Source organism: Tamandua tetradactyla, chromosome 10 (genome assembly GCF_023851605.1).
Source record: "Tamandua tetradactyla isolate mTamTet1 chromosome 10, mTamTet1.pri, whole genome shotgun sequence".
Classification (NCBI taxonomy): Eukaryota; Metazoa; Chordata; class Mammalia; order Pilosa; family Myrmecophagidae; genus Tamandua; species Tamandua tetradactyla.
The window spans coordinates 26,180,938-26,201,647 of NC_135336.1; the positions used below are offsets into that span (position 1 = coordinate 26,180,938).

General features: G+C 37.5%; 1 protein-coding gene across 3 annotated transcripts in view; it reads right to left on the minus strand.

Annotated features, from left to right (window-relative positions):
• Positions 1-1,614: 1,614 nt before the first annotated feature.
• The window catches only part of CFAP91 (cilia and flagella associated protein 91), a 109,578-nt gene continuing 90,482 nt past the window's right edge, over positions 1,615-20,710 (minus strand). For all 3 annotated transcript variants that reach the window (XM_077118232.1, XM_077118230.1, XM_077118231.1), the window contains one exon: positions 1,615-4,035. The gene's annotated coding sequence lies outside the window, so the exon portion shown is untranslated. The remainder of the gene's footprint in view (positions 4,036-20,710) is intronic.

The following is a 20,710-nucleotide window of genomic DNA, read 5'->3' on the forward strand; positions in this document are numbered from 1 at the left end:
TGCCATTGGATTCTATTTGCAATAATTTTGTTGAGGATTTTTGCATCTATATTCATTAGCAAGATTCGTCTTTTATCATATAAATTTTGTCTAAATTGTTATATATCTACATCTATATACTTTTTAATATTTACCTATATATTTGCAATTTTGGTGGTCTTTATTTTTCCTATAGATCTGAGTTTCCATTTGGTGTCATTTTACTTCAACCTGAAGAATTACTTTTATCATTTCTTGAATTATATGTTTGCTATTGACAATTTCTCTCAACTTTTATCTAAAAATGTCTTTATTTCATCTTCATTTAAAAGAATTGAATTTAAAAGAAACCAATTTAAAAGAATTGGTTTTTGAATTCTCATACAGTAAAATTCACTTTATTTCCATTGGTGTACCTTTCTAGGAATTTGAACACATGTTTAAATTCATGTAACCACCATGACAATCAGGATACAGAGCAGTTCCATTATCCCAGAAAATTCCCGTATGCTTTTCTTTTATGGAACTCCTCCCTCCATGTATAATACCTGCAACCACTGAACGATTTTCTATCAAAATATTTTTGCCTTTTCAAGAATGTCATATAAATGGAATCATAGGGTATATAAGCTTTGAGACTGACTTCTTTCATGCAACATATCTTTGTGATTCATTCAAATTGCTATATCTTTGAATAGTTTGTTCCTTTCTATTGCTAAATAAATAGCATCCATTGTACAGATGTACCTATTTGAATAGCCACTCACTTGTTGGAAGGATATTGGAAGGTTGAGTCAGTTGGTTTACAATTTAATTTTGTAAGGAATTGCCAAACTGTCTTGCAGAGTGACTGCAATATTTTGCATCTGCACCAGCAGTGTATGGGAGTTCCAGTTACTCAGTCCAGTTACTCAATCCTCACCAACACTGGCATTGTCAGTAGGTTTTTGTTTTAGTTATTCTAATAGATATGTGGTGGTATCTCATTATGTGTTAAATCTACGTAGTCCTAATGGAAATTATATTGAATATCTTTTCATGTGCTAATTTGCCATTTGTATAGCCTGTTTAGTGAAATGTCTGTTCATATTCTTTGAACATTTTCTAATTTTTTTTCTTGCTGTTTAATGTCATGCTTTGAGAATTTTCTATATTTTTATATAAGCCCTTTGTCAGATACATAATTTGTAAATGTTTTATACTAGTCTGTAACTTGCGTTTTCATCCTCTTCAGGGAGTCTTTCACAAAGCAAAAATTGTAAATTTTGATAAAGTTTAATTTATCAATTTTTCCATTTATGAATTATGCTTTTGGTGTCAAGCCTAAGAACTCTTTTCCTAGTAGTTTCAATGTTTTCTAGAAGGTTTATAGTTTTAAAAATTTTAATCTAAGTCCATGATCTATTTTAAGTTAATTTTTTACAAGGTGATGGGTTAATTTTCATTTTTAAAGGATAATTTCAGTGTAATAGAATTCTTGTTTGATGCATTGTTTTTTCAGCACTTTGCACATGACAGGCTTTTTCTCCATTTTTTTCTGATGAAAAGTCAGTCATTAGTCACACGGCTGTTCCTCTATACATGATTAGTCATTTTTCTCCTGTTGCTTTTTTTTTTTTTTTTTTTGGTTGGATGTACTTTATTGATGATACATGACAAGGTAGGGCTCTCAGCCCTTCCCCTTCTTCAGGGGGTCCGGGATGGAAACTGTGGAGATGGGTGATTCTCAGAACTGGGGGATCAAGTTGGGGCCAGGACTTCCCAGTAGCTGCCAGCCTCTCTACCTCTAAAGCTGTCACTGGGGCTGGTTGTCCAGGGGCTCTTACTCCTTGGATGCCATGTAGACTATAAGGTCCACCACCCTGTTGCTGTAGCCAAATTCATTATCATACCAGGAAATGAGCTTAGTGAAGTGGTCACTGAGGGCAGTGTCAACCACAGCATCAAAACTGGAAGAGTGGATGTCACTGTCCAGCATCACCCCGTTTCATGTTCGTGGGATCTTGATCCTGGAAGATAGTAATAGGATTCCCATTGACGACAAGCTTCCCGTTCTCAACCTTAACAGTGCTTTTGAATTTGCCATGGGTGGAAACACACTGAAACATGTAGACTGTGTAGTTGAGGTCAATGAAGGGGTCACTGGTGGCACCAACCTGCACTTTGCCAGAGTTTACAGTAGCCCTGGTCACCAGGCACCCAATAAGGCCAAATCCATTTATTCCGAGCTTCACCATCATGCCTCAGAGATGTGGCTGGCATTGCATGAAAAGATGAGGCTCTTTGTCAAGTGGGGAGGAGCAGAGAGCTCTCTTGTTTCTTTAAAGATCTCAAACTTTCAACAGTTTGACTATGATATATCTAGGTGTGGTTCTCTCTGAATTTGTCCTATTTGAAGTTTATGGAGCTTCCTGGATCTATAAATTACGCTTTCATCAAAAATGGGAAGTTTTCAAGCATTAATTCTTCAAATATTATTCCCAACCCTTTTCTTGCTCCCTTCTTCTTTTGGAATCCCATTACATGTATATTTGTATGCTTGATAGTCTCACAGTTGTTGAAGAAATGTCCATTTTTCTTCATACTTTCTTCTCTCTGTTGTTTGGACCAGATAACTTCTACTGATCTATCTTCAAGTTCACTGATTTTTATGCCACCTCAAATCTGCTGTTAAGCCCATCTAGTGAATTTTTCATTTTTGCTATTGGACTTTCCAACTTAGAATTTCCATACTCAAAACTCTTGTATAGTTCCTGTGTCTCTATTGAGATGTAATATTCACTGTGTAATTGTTATCATATGTTTAATTATTTGCCATATATATATTTTTAAACTTTGAATGCATTTATAGTAGCTGCTTTTCAGTTTCTATTGACAGCTATTTTCAGTTAATCTATATGTCATAATTTTAAAATTTTAAGACTGGACATTTATATTGTAACAACATTGCCTACAATTTTATTTTTCTGAGAGTTGTTGAGTTTTTAAAGAACTTGCTTCTACTGAAAGTACATACCCTAACTCCCCTGTGATGAACAGCTGCTGTTAGGTCTGTGCTCAGTTTTTTCACTTATATTTTAATTTTCAGTCTAGGTTCTTAAGGGTCACCCCTCTGGCTGTGTAGTTCAGTGATGACAATGATTTGGGCAGAGGCCATTTCCAACACCTCAAGCCTGAAGGCTTCCATTATCTGCTGATTAATATGGTGTGGTGAATCATTCAAAACTGTAGCCAGTTCTCAGGTCTCCCTTGACTTTTACTTTCTGCTGACTTCTCTCTGATCTCCCTCATGCAGACATGGGGTTTCCCAGTCAGCCAGGTATATGTGGAGAATTTATCTCAACCCTTTCATGGCTCTTTCATTTCCAGAATCTCCCCATTAAACTTCTGGTTAATCTGCTGCTCACCCAAACTGGAACTGTATTCTCAGGCTAACAAGACTATGTGTTTTCCTTTTTATTTCCAACCGAATTCACCACTTTTAGCAGGCAAAGCCATAGGATTTAATTCCACCTCACTACACTAAACCAAGTCTTCTTCCTCTAGTAGTAAAGTGGCTGGGTTTTGTGACCAAGGTAAAAAAAAAACTACCATTTTTACTGCCTGAGTTGGGTGAGGGTGGAGAGTAGACTAAGAGTACACTTCTGTTCTTACGAGAATTTCTAGCAGGCTTTCCATTTTTTTTTTTCTTTGTTTCTGGTAGATTTCTAGTACCCAAAGTGGGTGTTTTTGACAATTTTGTCCCATTTTATACTGTTCTTTTTGTGCAGAAGTAAATTGTTGACCTCTTCATTTCTCCATCATTAGAAGCTGGCCTTATAGTTATGTTTTCATATGATGGTTTACTTTTTATTAAAAATGTAACAAACAGAAGAACATTTTTGAATCTCCTCTAAAACCTCTGATGGCAGTTTCTCAAGTTGTTGAATGTCTTTTATACAAGGATAAGTTGGATAAATTCTTTTTAAGATATAGTCCAGGAGGTTCCTCCTCCCTTCTTACTTGGTTCCTTGAACGCATTCACAAGTTGATCACATAAAGTTAAAACTTTATTTCCTAGAAATAAATGTTATAAATTAGATTTTTGTTCATGAAAAATCATTTAATACCATAAAACACCAAACAATATAAAGTTTTTTGAAACCAGATAAAGATTTGTGTTTACAAACATTATTGGAATTTCATTCAATAAATATTTTTTGAGATATTACCATGTACCAGAGAATGCGCCAAGCACCAAGAATGAAAAAAAGTCAACTCAGGAGTACAGCTCCTGCCCTCCCCTCACAGAGCTCACAGGTCAGTGGGTGTGAGAGAGAATTACACAGGCCATAACAATCAATTGTGTGTGTTATGCATGGGAAGTACAAGGTGTTATGATTGCGGTCGGTATCAGTTCTTCCTCCCCAATTTTATTTGTGCATTGCCTTTGTAGTAACTCTCTCTGAATGGTATAAATGATTGGGGAGGGACAGTTGGGAAAGACTTCTTTCATTCCAAATATTAAATGCACACAAAATCACTTGGGAAGATTTTTAAAAATGCCCTGGCCTGGGCCCTACTTCCAAAGATTCCTTCTTAATTGGTCTGGGATAAGGTCCAAGAACCAGTTTTTAAGTACTTAGATGATTTTAACATGCAGTCATGGTTGAGAACACTGTAGCCCTTGCTTCCAGTTTCCTCCATACTTTACACCTATAATAAAAAGGTGTCTCCTCCTTCAATGATTGTAGCTAAGCTTTCTGGGATACTCATCAATATTTTGGCACAACACTTAAAGCGTCCCTCTACCATTCAGATGTTTGGTGGAGAGGAAGCCCTTATTCTCAACACCTCAAGTTTCCATAGAACATGGGCCCTCACTCCTCTCCCTCCCCCCTGAGGGTGGGGGTGACAGCACATTCATCTTCTCTTTCTTACTCTTGCCCAAGTGACATGAAGAAACTCAGCTGATTGGTTAGAAACTGACAACCTCTGGGCCCCTTTCCACATAGCAGTAGGTTAGGTTACTTTGCCTTAAAAGCAGGAAATATTCTCTACTGGCTTCAGTGTTGCTCTCTATCCCATGGTGACAGTAAACATTGCCAAATGGTATTTATTGGGTGCTTACCCTATGCCAGGTGCTATTGTACATGAATTATTTCATTATATTCCCACAGTGACCCCATGAGGTACATTCTATGGTTATACTATTTTAGAAATGAGGAAACTAAAGGCTTTAGTGAGATTAGGTACCTTGTTTGAGGACACACTGGGACTGGACCGGGATTTCAATCCTGACCATGTAACAACAGAACCTCTTTCTTTTCAGGGAGTGGGGTGGTGTGGGGTACATGGGCTGGGAATTGAACCCACCTTCTCCCACATGGCAGGTTAGTGTTCTACCACTGAACCACCTATGCACCCCCAGGGCCTCTTTCTTAACCTCCATGCTACCAAATTGCTAGGGTTCTAGCTTAGCTTTTCTTCCATAAGTGGTAAATACAGTTGAAGACCATTCATTTTTTGGCATTCTCCATTCTTCTGCTGTGACCTTCCATGCAGTTTTCGGCATAATAGTACTCCAAGTCTTCTTTGTAGATAAAATGCTACCCCTAAGTGGGTACCATGGCTTAGAATTGAGAGGAGGCCGAGGGTTAGTAAGGGAGGCCCCCTGTCCCCTTATGTTCATATTCTGTAAATAGTTTGTCTGGGAGCTCTGTACTTTGGACTTTGGAATCTCCAAAAAACATTGTGCTCACAGTTTCTCAACATGAAAGAATCCTTTATTCACATTGCATATTTCTTTCTTAGATATTATTTTGTCTATTTTTAAGCATTTTGATGACAGGCAATGCCTCTGTTAAAAGGCACAAAGATTCACCATATCTGATTTATGTATCCGTGCAAAGGTTTTTTTTCTACCTCACACCCAAATCAGTTCATTGTGATTTTACATTGCTATTGATTATACTTGTTTAGGTCCAGTATACTATACGGATGCAGTGGCCATGATCACATGGCTTTGAATTACGATTTTTTCACATCACTTTATTTTCAAGAGGAAAGGTTATGAAAGTTGGTGTCTTTTTTTGTTTGTTTTGTTTTGTTTTCTTGGCATACATATCTTGCCTTATCTTTATTTTTTTTAAACTTTTTTATTATATAGTATAACATATATACAAAGCAAAGAAATAAAAAAGCAACAGTGTTCAAAGCACTCTTAATAAGTAGTTACAGGACTGATCCCAGAGTTTGTCATGGACTACCATACGATCCTCTCAGATTTTTTTTCCTTCTAGCTGCTCCAAAATATAGGAGGCTAGAAGGCTTAAATATTTTTTTAACATTACAATCATTTTTATTTCCTTCTTTTTTTGCTGTGAAATAATATATACAGAAAAGCAATAAATTTCAAAGCACAGCACCATAATTAGTTGTAGAACATATTTCAGGGTTTGATATGGGTTACAATTCCACAATTTTAGGTTTTTACTTCTAGCTGCTCTATACACTGGAGACTAAAAGAAATATCAATTTAATGGTTCAGCATAAATATTCATCTGTTAAATCCTGTCTTCACTGTTGAACTCCACGATCACCTTTGATCTTTCCATCCTCTCTTTAGGGGTGTTTGGGCCGTGGCCATTCTAAATTTTTCATATTGGAAGGGTCTGTCACTAATATGGGGTATGGATTTGGAACTATCTGATGTTCTGGAGAGGTCGACCCTCTAGGTTTCAGGTTTATCTGAACCAGGGATCCATCTGGAGGTTGTAGGTTTCTGGAAAGTTACTCTAGTGCATGGAATCCTTGTGGAATCTCTTTTTTTTCCCCACTACTTTAAAAATTATTTTATTTTTTAAAAAAATATATCAAAAAATGCCAAACACAAACATTCTTAATTTTTGATCATTCCATTTTACATATATAATCAGTAATTCACAATTTCATCACATAGTTGCATATTCATCATCATGATCATTTCTTGGAACATTTGCATCTATTTAGAAAAAGAAATAAAAAGAAAACAGAAAAAAATTAATATATACCATACCCCTTACCCCTCCCTTTCATTGGTCACTAGCAATTCAAACTAAATTTATTTTAACATTTTTCCCCCTATTATTTATTTTTATTCTATATATTCTACTCATCTGTTGACAAGGTACATAAAAGGAGCATCAGACACAAGGTTTTCACAATCACACAGTCACATTGTGAAAGCTATATCACTATTCAATCATCATCAAGAAACACGGCTACTGGAACACAGCTCCACATTTTCAGGCAGTTCCCTCCAGCCTCTCCATTACATCTTGACTAACAAGGTGATATCTATTTAATGCGTAAGAATAACCTCCCGGATAACCTCTCAACTCTGTTTGGAATCTCTCAGCCATTGACAGAAAGTTGGTGTTTTAACTAAAGACATTATAAGTCGGGGGTTGCCAGTACCAGGAAAAGTTTTCTTCTGGTAAACTTCCTTTCATTAGTCAGTGAGAAGTTTATAACCCATTATATTTTCCTTTTGCTTTGTGTTTAAATGTAAATCTTAGTTTTAAAAGACTACAAGGGATAAAATATTTTTTGAAAATATTCTGTTTTAAGTCATATATTCCCTTTATTAGAACCAACTTCAAATCCTTTTTTTTTACAGTAGGTATTATAGCATGATAGACAAACTAGAGCATGTAGACCAAATCTGAAATGAGTCCAGGTTTTGTAAATATTTTATTGGAACACAGCCAATCTCATGCATTTATATATATGCTGTTTACAGGCTACAAGGGCAAAGCTGAATATTTGTGATAGAGACTGCTTGGCCTGTAAAGCCATTACTGTCTGACCCTTTACTATTGCAATTGCAACATGGATGGCACACCCCTTCCACCTTCTCTTCCATCATTCCCAACTTGCTTTTTCTCATTTTGTGTTACTGATTTTTATTTCTAAAGTAAAATAATACAAGGCTTTGGTTGACCAAGATGACTATGTAAGATGCTCTAGGGTGCCATTCCTCTCACAGAATCTCTGAACAACTAGCAAATACTGGCAGGGCCATCTCACTCAAAACTCTAGAAAACAGGTGGGGATTATAGTAACTGGCCAACTACTGAATGAAGAAAATGCAGCTTTAAAAATGGTGGGAGAAACTTATGGTGGCCTTCCTCTCTTGTCCCTCGCCGGCATGATATGGAGCCAACCTATACTTCCACTGTAGGTCCTTTGTCCTGCTCCAGAGGGAGCAGACTAACTCCTAGGCACATACTGGGTGCCTAATGTATGTGCCAGTCTATCAGATGACATCTCTATTTCACCCTGAACTTGTTCTGCAGGTAGAAGCAGCTTGTAGACAGTCAAAGGAATGTGAGCGTATGAAAAGAAGTGTACCCCATGATCAAGTGGGATTTACCCCTGGTATGCAAGGGGTGGTTCAACCTAGGAAAATCATTTAATATAATGCCCCACATTAACAAAAGGAGGGGAAAAATACAAAACCCTTTCATTGATGCAGAAAAGGTATCTGACAACATCCCCTTCTTGATAAAAACCACTTAGAACACTAGGAGTAGGAGGAGACATCTTCAACATGATAAAGGGCATATATGAAAAAATTCCACAGCTAACATACTACTTAATGGTGAAAGACTGAAAGCTTTCCCTCTAAGACCAGGAACAGATAAGATGCTCACATTCACCACTGTTATTCAACACTGTACTGGAAATTATTGCCAGAGCAATTAGGCAAGAAAAAGAAATAAAAGGAATCAAAATTGGGAAGGAAGAACTAAAACTTTCACTACTTGCAGATGATATGATCCTATATAGAGAAAATCCTGATAAATCCACAACAAAGCCCCTAGAGTTAAGAAATGAATTCAGCATAGTTTCAGGGTACAGATCCATATCCCAAAATCAGTAGTGTTTTTATAAAGAAGTAATGAACAATCTGAAGAAGAAATTTAAAAAAATAATTCCATTAACAATAGCAACTAAAAGAATCAATATCTAGGGAGAAATATAACCAAGGATATAAAGGTCTTGTACATGGGAAACTACAAAACAGTTTGTCGATTATTTTCATATTTTCAATTTCACTTATTTCTGCTCTAATCTTTGTAATTTCTTTCCTTTTGTTTGCTGTGGGGTTAGTTTGCTAGTCTTTCTCTAGTTCTTTCACATGAACAGTTAATTCATTGATTTTTGCTCTTTCTTTTTTTTAAATATAGGCATTTAAGGCAATAAATTTCCCTGTCAGGACTGTTTTTGCTGCATCCCATAAATTTTCTTTTACTTTTTTATTAATTAAAAAAAATTACAAGAAACACAAACATTCCCAACACATACACTCAGCAATTCACAATATCATCACATAGTTGCATATTCATCATCATGATCATTTCCCAGAACATTAGCATTAATTCAGAAAAAGAAATAAAAAGACAACAGAAAAATATAACAAAGAAAAAAAATTTTACATGCCATACCCCTCACTGATCCCTTTCATTGATCACTAGCATTTCAAACTAAATCTATTTTAACATTTGTTCCCCCATTATTCATTTTTATTCCATATGTTCCTCTCATCTGTTGACAAGGTAGATATAAGGAGCATCAGACACAAGGTTTTCACAATCACACAGTCACATTGTGAAAGCTATATCATTATACAATCATCATCAAGAAACATGGCTACTGGAACACAGCTCTACATTTTCAGGCAGTTCCCTCCAGCCTCTCCATTTGCTCTCAGATAACAAGGTGATATCTACTTAATGCATAAGAATAACCTCCAGGATAACCTCTCGACTCTGTTTGGAATCTCTCAGCCATTGACACTTTGTCTCATTTCACTCTTCCCCCTTTTGGTCCAGAAGGTTTTCTCAATCCCTTGATGCTGAATCTCAGCTCATTCTGGGATTTCTGTCCCACGCTGCCAGGAAGATCCACACCTCTGATAGTAATGTCCCACGTAGACGGGGTGGGGGGTGGTAAGTCTGCTTGCTGTGTTGGCTGGAGAGAGAGGCCACATCTGAGCAACAAAAGAGGTTCTCTTGGGGGTGACTCTTAGGCTTAATTTTAAGTAGGCTTGACCTATCCCCTGTGGGGTTAAGTTTCATATGAACAAACCCCAAGACTGGGGGCTTAGCCTATAGCTTTGGTTGTCCACACTGCTTGTGAGAATATCAAGAATTCAACTTGGGGAAGTTGAATTTTTCCCTGTTCTCACCATTCCCCAAAGGGGACTCTGCAAGCACTTTTTTATTCACTGATCAAATCACTGTGGGATTTATCAGGGCATCACTCTGGACAAACCAACAAAATCTCATGTCTTACTCAAGGTTCCGTGTACATATGGTGTTCAGTAAAAGCTGTCTACATAAGTTATATTAGGAAATGCACTAGTCAAAATATAAATTTTGTACCACTAAACATTTTTTGCTTTAGTCTCACACATTAGTTGAAATTTTAAACTATTAAGTACCATCTATTTTCAGCACACTGCAGTAATGACATTCTTTTGTTCTTCCTCATGCAAAAACATTTTTTTAATTTGTACATTTAGTCACTATCATTATACACTCTAGGCACTCCTAGATTACACCATATCAGTCTTTATTGTCTATCTTTCTTTGTGATTTCATTTATGCCTCAGCCCTCCTCCCTCTATCATTCTCATATGCAGCTTCCTTCAGTGTTTTAACATAATTGTATTACAGTTAGGTAATATTGTGCTGTCCATTTCTGAGTTTTTATATTCAGTCCTGTTGCACAATCTGTATCCCTTCAGCTCCAATTACCCAATATCTTACCCTATTTCTATCTCCTGATGGTCTCTGTTACCAAGGAAATATTCCAAGTTTATTCACTAATGTCAGTTCATATCAGTGAGACCATACAGTACTTGTCCTTTTGTTTCAGCTAATCACACTCAGCATAATGTCCTTAAGGTTCATTCATGTTGTTACATACTTCATAACTTTATTCTGTCTTACAGCTGCATAATATTCCATCTTATGTAAATGTCATAGTTTGTTTAGTCAACTGTCTGTTGATGGACATTTTGGCTGTTTCCATCTCTTGGTAACTGTTAATAATGCTGCTATAAACATTGGTGTGTAAATGTCCATTTGTGTCCTTGGCCTTGTGTCCTTTGAGTAGAGACAGCATATAGATGGGTCCTATTTTTTAATCCATTCTGCCAGACTATGTGTTTTGATTGGAGAGTTTAATCCATTAACATTCAGTGTTGTTACTGCATGGGTAGTACTTTCTTCTACTATTTTGCCTTCTGGATTTTATATGTCATATCTAATTTTCCTTCTTTTTACCTTTACTCATAGTCTTCCTTTCTACACTCTTCTCCACACCTCTCTCTTCTGTCTCCGTATCTGTCTCTAGTGTTCCCTTTAGAATTTCTTGCAGAGCTGGTCTCTTGGTCACAAATTCTCTCAGTGATTTTTTGTCTGAAAATATTTTAATTTCTCCCTCATTTTTGAAGGACAGTTTTGCTGGATATAGAATTCTTGGTTGGCAGTTTTTCTCTTTTAATAATTTAAATATATTATCCCACTGTCTTCTCGCCTCCATGGTTTCTGCTGAGAGATCTGCGCATAGTCTTATTGGGCTTCCCTTGTATGTGATGGATTGCTTTTCTCTTGCTGCTTTCAAGATCCTCTCTTTCTCTTTGACCTCTGACATTCTGATTATTAAATGTCTTGGAGTATGTCTATTTGGATCTATTCTCTTTGGGGTATGCTGAACTTCTTGGATCTGTAATTTTAAGTCTTTCATAAGAGTTGGGAAATTTTCAGTGATAATTTCCTCCATTAGTTTTTCTCCTCCTTTTCCCTTCTCTTCTCCTTCTGGGACACCCACAACACATATATTCATGTGCTTCATATTGTCTTTCAATTCCCTGAGTCCCTGCTCATATTTTTCCATTTTTTCCCCTATAGTTTCTGTTTCTTGTCAGATTTCAGATGTTCCGCCCTCCAGTTTTGAAATCCTATGTTCTGTCTCTCGAAATCTATCATTGTAGGTTTCCATTGTTTTTTTCATCTCTTCTACTGTGTCTTTCATTCCCATAAGTTCTGTGATTTGTTTTTTCAGACTTTCAGTTTCTTCTTTTTGTTCTTTCCTTGCCTTCTTTATACCCTCCCTCAATTCATTGATTTGGTTTTTGATGAGGTTTTCCATGTCTGTTCGTATATTCTGAATTAATTGTTTCAGCTCCTGTATGTCATTTGAATTGTTGGTTTGTTCCTTTGACTGGGCCATATCTTCAATTTTCTTAGAGTGATTTGTTATTTTTTGCTGGCGTCTAGGTATTTAATTACCTTAATTAGTTTATTCTGGAGATTGCTTTCACTTCTTTTATCTTGGGTTTTCTTGCTGGATGAATTTGTTGTCTATCTGTTCTTTGACATTCCATTCAGCTTTATCTGGACCTTTAGCTTAAGTTTTGTTTAACAGAGGAGAATTTTTCAGTTCTTGTTTTCTTGTTTCTTGCCCTGCTTGTGTGATGCTTTTCCCCCACATACACTTAGGAGGGTCTACTTAGATATTATAGAACCCAGCCAGATTTTCCCAGGCCAAACTGGCCTCCTATTGGGAGGAAAGAGTCACCTGCATCAGCTTTCCCTGAGGGTGAGCCCCAGCAGGTTGAAAGACTTTCCTGTGAAGTCTCTGGACTCTGTTTTTCTTATCTTGCCCAGTATGTGGTGCTTGTCTGACTGCAGGTCCCACCAGCATAAGATGATGCGGTACCTTTAACTTTGGCAGACTCTCCCTGCTGGGGGTGTGGTGAAGACAGGGGAGAGGTTGTAGGCTGGTTTTAATGGCTTCAAATTACCAAGCCCTGGTGACTGAATTCCTTGATGGAGGGATTCCACCTGGGTGGGGCTTCACCCCTCCCCTGGGGAACACACAGGCTCCAGATAAGCCCCCAAAAGAGCTCACTTCTGCCTATGCCTGGGGCAGTTGCAGCCTGAAAAGTCCTGCTGCTGTATCCTGAGGAAGTCAAGCCTTTGTAGATACACAGCCACAAAAACCTCTCTTTCCTTCTTTTTTGTTTCCCCCTTTTTCTGTCAGTCATGCCCCCTTGGCGCCGGGGCAAAAATGAGCAACCTCCACTTTGATCAGGTTCACCTAAGCTGGGGGCCTATTTTTAGTAGTCAGAATTTGTTAATTAATTCCACAATTGGCGTTTGATTGTGCCCAGTCCCTGCTGCTGGTAAAGTCCTTTCCTTTCCCCTCTGGGAAGCAGCCTGTGGGGGAGGGGTGCTGGCCACCACAGCTTTGGGAACTCACGTTTCTGGGGGGTGCTTGCAGCCAGTCCAGCTGGTCCAGACTGGGGTATGCTGTGTGTCCGGTCACTGACGTGGCCCCAGGAGCTGTTCTGTACTGTTTCTGGTTATTTAGTAGTTGTTCTGGAGGACGAACTAAAATGTGCACGTTGTTAAGCTGCCATCTTGACCCGGAAGTCCTGCATCCCATAAATTTTTATATGTTGTATTTTCATTTTCATTTGCCTCAAGATATTTGCTGATTTCTCTTGTAATTTCTTCCTTGAGCTACTAGTTGTTTAAAAGTGTGTTGTTTCGCCTGCATATATTTATGAAATTTCTGAACCTCTGCCTATTATTGATTTCCAATCATTCCATTATGATCTGAGTGTTCTACTTTGCTAGCTGCCAGAATTCAACACACCAGAGATGGATTGGCTTTTAATAAAAGGGGATTTATTTCATTAGTTCTTCAGAGGAAAGGCAGCTTTCATCTGAGGTTCTTTCTTACATAGGAAGGCACAGGATGATCTCTGCTGGTCTTCTCTCTAGGCCTCTGTGTTCCAACAACTTTTCCCAGGGTGATCCCTTTCTGCATCTCCAAAGGCCTGGGCTGAGCTGCGAGTGCTGAGATGAGGTATGCTGAGCTGCTTGGGCTGTGCTACATTGAGTCTCTCATTAAGCACCAGCCAATTAAGTCAAACATCATTCATTGCAGCAGGCACGCCTGTAATCAGCAACAGATGAGGTTCACGTGTGATTGGTTCATGTCCACAGCAACAGAACCAGGTGCCTTCACCTGGCCAAGTTGACAACTGAGTCTAACTACCATATTGAGAACGTGTTTTGTATGATTTCAATCTTTTAAAATTTATTGAGACTTGCTTTGTGTCCCAGCAGATGGTCTATCCTTGAGAACAATCCATGAGCACTTGAGAAAAATGTGTGTCCTGCTGTTGGGAGGTGTAATGTTCTTAAATGTCTGTTAAGTCTAGTTCACTTATCATATTATTCATATTCTCTGTTTCTTTATTGATCCTCTGTCTAGATGCTCTATCCATTGGTGAGTATCCATTATGGTAGAGGTGTCTATTTCTCCCTTCAGTATGGTCAGTGTTTGCCTCATGTATTTTGGAACACTCCGGTTCAGTGCATAAATATTTACGATTGTTATGTCTTCTTGTTGATTTGTTCCTTTTTTTTTCTTTTAGCACATAGTGTCCTTCTTTGCCTCATTTAATTGCTTTACATTTGAAGTCTAATTTGTTCGATATTAGTTTAGCTACTCCTGCTCTTTTCTGGTTGTTGTTTGTGTGAAATATCTTTTTCCAACATTCACTTTCGATCTGTTTTTGTCCTTGGATCTAAAAATGAGTCCCTTTAGACAGCATATAGATGGGTCCTATTTTTCAATCCATTCTGCCAGTCTATGTCTTTTGACTGGGGAGTTTAATGCACTGACATTTAATGTTATCACTGTAAAGGCGGTACATTCTATCCTTTTGTCTTTTGGATTTTATATGTCATATCTAATTTTTTTCTTTTTTCCTTTACCGATAGTCTTCATTTCTACACTCTTATACAGAACTCTCTTCCTGCCTTTTCCTATCTGCCTGTAGTAGTTCTTGCAGAGCCAGTCTCTTAGTTACAAATTCAATGATTGATTGTCTGAAAATATTTAAATCTCCCCCTGATTTTTTAAGACATTTTTTCTGGGTATAGAATTTTTGGTTGGCAGTTTTTCTCTTTTAGAAACTTAAATATATCATACTATTGCCTTCTCACCTTCATTGTTTCTGCTGAGAAATCCACACATAGTCTTATAAAATTTCCCTTGTATGTGAGGGATTGCTTTTTTCCTTCTGTTTTCAAAATTTTGTCTTTGACATTTGACAATTGACAATCTGAGGAGTAAGTATCTTGGAGTAGGTCTATTTGGATCTATTCTGTTTGAGGTCCACTGTACTTCTTGGATCTGTAATTTTATGTGATTATTTCTTCCATTAGTCTTTCTGTTCCTTTTCCCTTCTCTTCTGCTTTTGGGACACTCACAACACATAAATTTATGCACTTTATGTTCTCATTCAATTCCATGAGACCCTGCTTATATTTTTCCATTCTTTTACCTATATATATATATTTTTTATGTTGGATTTCAGATGTAGTCCTCTAGTTCACTAATCTTTTCTTCTGTCTCTTCAAATTTATTGTAGGTTTACATTGTTTTTCTCATCTCTTCTATCATGCCTTTCATTTCTATAAGTCCTGCAATTTGTTTTTCCAAACTTTCAAGTTCTTCTTTATGTTCTCCCGGTCTTTTTTTTTTTTTTTTTTTTTTTTTAACTTTTTCATTACATAGTATAACATATATACAAAGCAAAGAAATAGCAAACAATAGTTTTCAAAGCACTCTTCAACAAGTGGTTACAGGACAGATCCCAGAGTTCATCATGGGCTACCATATGATCCTCTCATATTTTTCCTTCTAGCTTTTCCAGAATATAGGAGGCTAGAGGGCTTAAATATTTTTTTGATCATCACAATCGACTTTTTTGTGTGTGTGAAAAATAACATATAAAAAATGCTATAAATTTCAAAGCACAGTGCCACAATTAGTTGTAGAACATATTTCAGAGTTTAACATGGGTTGTAATTTCACAATTTTAGGTTTTTACTTCTAGCTGCTCTAAAATACTGGCGATTAAAAGAGATACCCATTTAATGATTCAGCATTCATATTCATTTATTAAATCCTATATTCTCTATATAACTCCACCATCACTTTTGATCTTTCCATCCCTCTCTTCAGGGGTGTTTGGGCTATGGCCATCCTAAATTTTTCATATTGGAAGGGTCTGTTATTAATATGGGGTAGGGAGATGGAGCTATCTGATGCTCTGGAGAGGCTGGGCTAGGTTTCAGGACTTATCTGGGCCAGGGACCCATCTGGAGGTTGTAGGTTTCTGGAAAGTTACTCTAGTGCCTGGAACCCTTGTGGAATCTCATAAATTGCCCTAAGTGTTCTTTAGGATTGGCTGGAATTGTCCTGGTTGGGGGCTGGCAGGTTATGATAGGCAGCAAGGTCTAACTGAGGCTTGCCTAAGAGCGACCTCCAGAGTAGTAGAATAACCTTTTGGCTCTATTTGAACTCTCTCTGCCACTGATACTTTATTCATTACACTTCTTTTCCACCTTTTGGTCAGGATGTAATTGTTGATCCCATGGTGCCAGGGCCAGATTCATCCCTGGGATTCATCTCCCACATCACCAGGGAGACTTCCACCCATGGATGTCATGTCTCATGTAGTGGGGAGGGCAATGATTTCACTTGCAGAGTTGGGCTTAGAGAGAATGAGGCCACATCTGAGCAACAACAGAGGTCCTCTAGAAGTAACTCTTAGGCAGGCCTATAGGTAGTTTAAGCTTCTCTGCTACCTATATAAACTTCACAAGAGTAAGCCTCAAGATCAAGGGCATGGCCTGTTGATTTGGGTGTCCCTAAAGTTTGATGGTATCACGGGATTCCCTGATGGTAAGGTTTAATAGTTCCATATTCTTTCTCCCCTCCCTCAAGGGACTTTGTCAATACTTTTTGATTAACTGCTTAATAAACTCTAGGCTGCATCCAGTAATTACAATAATCTGTACAGGATTAAAGTATCTATTTCTTATTCTGGGCTTCCTGTTTCAATTGTTCAAATGAGCTATACAGATAGGTTGAGTTAGGTTATATTATGTGTTACAGAAAATTTCAGCTCCAGACCAAATAAATCTTTCTTCCTTTGTTTGCAAAGAGTATGTGTGGTTCTAAAATATAGACACTGCCTTCCTTATCCTTGTGTTCTGAATTACTTCATTCTTATCTCTAAATATCAGGTTATATATATATATCCATAAATAATAATCACCACTCCGGACTTAATGTGTCCTGATGTCTTTCTTATATCCTTCCTCAACTTGTTGATTTGATTTCTCATGAGATTTTGCATGTCTGTTTGAACATTCTGAATTATTATTTCAACTCCTGTATCTCATTTGAAGTGTTGGTTTGTTCCTTTGACCGGGTCTTATCTTCAATTTTCCTAGCATGACTCATTATTTTTTGCTTGCATCTAGGCATTTGAATCCTTAATTAGCTTACTCTGGAGGTTGTTTTCACTCTTTAACCTAGGGTTTTCTTGCTGGATGGCTTTGTTCTCTATCTGTTCTTTGATATTCAGCTCAACTTATTCTAGACCTCTAGCAAAGACTCTTTTTAACTGATCAGAATTTTTCAGTTTTGTTTCTTCTGTTTCTTACTCTGCCTATATGGAGCATTTTTTTTTTGAGGAGTGTTTACTCAGATATTACAGACCTCAGTCAGATTTTCTCAGACCAGACAGGCCCATGTTTCAGGAGGAGAGAGTAGCCAGTATCAGTTTTCCCTGAGGGTGAGACCCAGTATGTTGTCAGACTTTCTGGTGAAGCCCCCAGGCTCTGTGCTTTCCCTTTCCTGCCCAGCATATAGTGCTTTTCTGACCACAGCTTCCCACAAGCTTTAAGTAATGCAGTGCCTTTAATTTCAGCACTCTCTTCCTGCCAGGTATATGGTTGAGGCAGAGGTGTTGCAGTAGTTAGGCTTTGATTGCTTCTGTTTTCCAGCCCTGGGGCCTGAATTTCTTGAAGGAGGGATTCTGCATGAGCTGGGCCCTGCCCCTCTTTTCTTGAGGAAGCTATGCCCTTTAGGGAATTAACTTCTGTCACCTAACTAGTTACTTTGTCTCTCAGACAGGCTTTAGTTCCACCCTTGCCTGAGACAATGCTGGAGCCTGAGAGTGCTTGCAGTTCTATCTACTGAGCTGTTAAGAATTAAAAAAAAAAAAATCCTTTTCAGTGCTGGACCCCTGCTCCTCAGGTTTGCCAATCAAGAGCTTGAGCTGGTAAATGGCTCTATGTATCTCCAGGCTGCAAGTGCCCCCTTTTCTTGGGGTCCAGCCCTTTCCCACTATTTTGTGCTGTCCAACTCAAAAGCCTCTGTTTTTTGTTTGTTTGTTTGTTTTCTATCAGCCCTGCCCCCTCTTTCCAGGGCTAAAACTCCTAGTTCCATTAGTGCTTACTCCAAGTTTATCTGTGCAGGGGGCCTGTTTTCAGTAATCAGAATTTTTAAATTAATTCCACAATTAGAGCTTGGTTGAGCTAAGCCCTTGCTACCAGTAAAGTTTGTTTCCTTTCACCTCAGGGAACCAGCCTGCTGTGCCTGTGGAGGAGGGGCCCCAGCCTCCGTGGTTTAGGAACTTACAGTTCTGTGTGGGATCTCAGCCATTCCAGACTGGTATATGCTGTGTGTCTGGTCACTGATGTTTCCCCATCAGTTGTTGCTATTTACTAGTTGCTCTGGAGGATGAACTAAATTCCATACCTCACTATGCTACCACGTTGCTCTGCCTTGATGCCATAAATGGCCAACTGATTTTTGACAAGGGTGTCAAGTGAACTCATAGGGAAAGAATAGTCTCTTCAACAAATGGTGCTGAGAAAACTGGTCATCCATATAAAAAAATGAACGTGGACCCTACCTCACATCAAATATGAAAATTAACTCAAAATGGATCAAGGAAATGTGGGAACTACATACCCAATAAGGGTTTGATATCTAGAATATGTAAAGAAATCTCACAACTCAACAACAAGAAGACAGACAACACAATTAAAAATTGGCAGAAGACATGAATAGACATTTCTCCATAAAAGGTACATAAATAGCCAAAAAGTATATGAGAAGAAGCTGATCATCATTATACATTAGGTAAATGCATGGAGAAACCTTCATTCATTGTTGGCGGGATTGTAAAATGGTGCAGCTGCTGTGCAAAACAGTCAGGCAGTTCCTCAGAACATTAAGCATAGAATAACCACATGACCCCATAATCCCACTTCTAGTTATATAACCAAAATAACTGAAAGCATGGACTCAAACAGATATTTGCACACTGATGTTCACAATTGTCAAATGATGGAAACAATCCAAGAGTCGATCAACAGATGAATGGATAAACAAAATGTGAAAAATATATACAATGGACTATTATTCAGCTACAAAAAGAAATGACTTTTTTTTTTTTTTTTAGCATGGGCAGGCACCAGGAATTGAACCCGGGTCCTCTGGCATGGCAAGTGAGTGCTCTGCCTGCTGAACCACTGTGGCCCACCAAGAAATAACATTTTGATACTTGAATGAATCATGAAGACATCAAGTTGAATGAAACAAGCCAGATACAAAAGAGAAAATAATCTCTCTGATATGAAATAATGACACTAAGGAAATTCATAGAACACAGAAACTAGAACACAGGATATCAGGGGTTGGGATGGGGGTAAGAAATAGGGAGCTAATGCTTAACTGGTATAAAATTTCTCTTTGGGATGATGGAAACATTTTGGTGCTGGAGAGTGGTGATGGTAGCACAACACTGTGAATTAACTAACATCACTGAATTATATTTGAATTTGGTAAAAGGGGAAAGTTTAGGTCGTATATATGTTACTAGAATAAAAATTTAAGAAACCATACGATTGTACAACACAACCCCTGCAATCTAAACTATGGAGTATAGTTAATTCTATACATATTATTATATTCTTTCCTTAATTTTAGCAAAAGTACCATACTAATGCAAAGTATTACTAATGGGTGGGGTATGTCAAAAATTTGTATTTTCTGCATGACTTTTTTGTAATCTTACAACTTCTCTAATTAGAAAAAAATTAAGTAAATAATATAACCTGAACCTAGTTCAGATTACAGTTTTCTAAGGAGCAAAATCAAAATTCAATTGCTTCTTTACTGGTACAGTAATTTTCTTTGCTTGTCAGTGGTCCTCATGAAAGCAAAGTTGTCCTAGTTTTCCTAGGAAAGGTAAGCCTTTTCAAGTTTGTGGGAGCAGTTAGTTTTTTCAGCTCAGAAAATCTTTGACTGTAACTGTGATTATTGTTTCTATTTCATTTTGTCTGGCTTATTCTTCAAGAGTTCCTATTGCTTGTAGGATTAATTATCTGGAGTTATCCTCTTCCTTATTTTCATCTCTTTGCCCTTTTTCTCTATATGTGGGATGACTTAAATATGTCACCCACATCACCAAATCATTCTCTTTTGTGACATTTCTGTTCTTTTAGCTGCATCCAAGTGAACACTTATTGTCATTAGAGTTTTAATATTTTTGTAATTTTTAAAACCTTAGCCATCTTTCTTTTTCTTTCAGTCTTTCTGTCTGTTATTTTAGCCTATATTTTCCTTAGTATTCCCTGATTTTGTTTCCTAAGAAACCATTTCTTTTTGCTTCCTATTAAGAATACCAACCAGAAATTTTCTGAACCCTTTCTTTTTTTCTATAGTAAAATATTTTCTAAGATGGCTTTTACTCTCTTTTTCAGAGTAATATATGTTTTCCATTGTAAATTATTTAACGGGCTCCATGTTGATT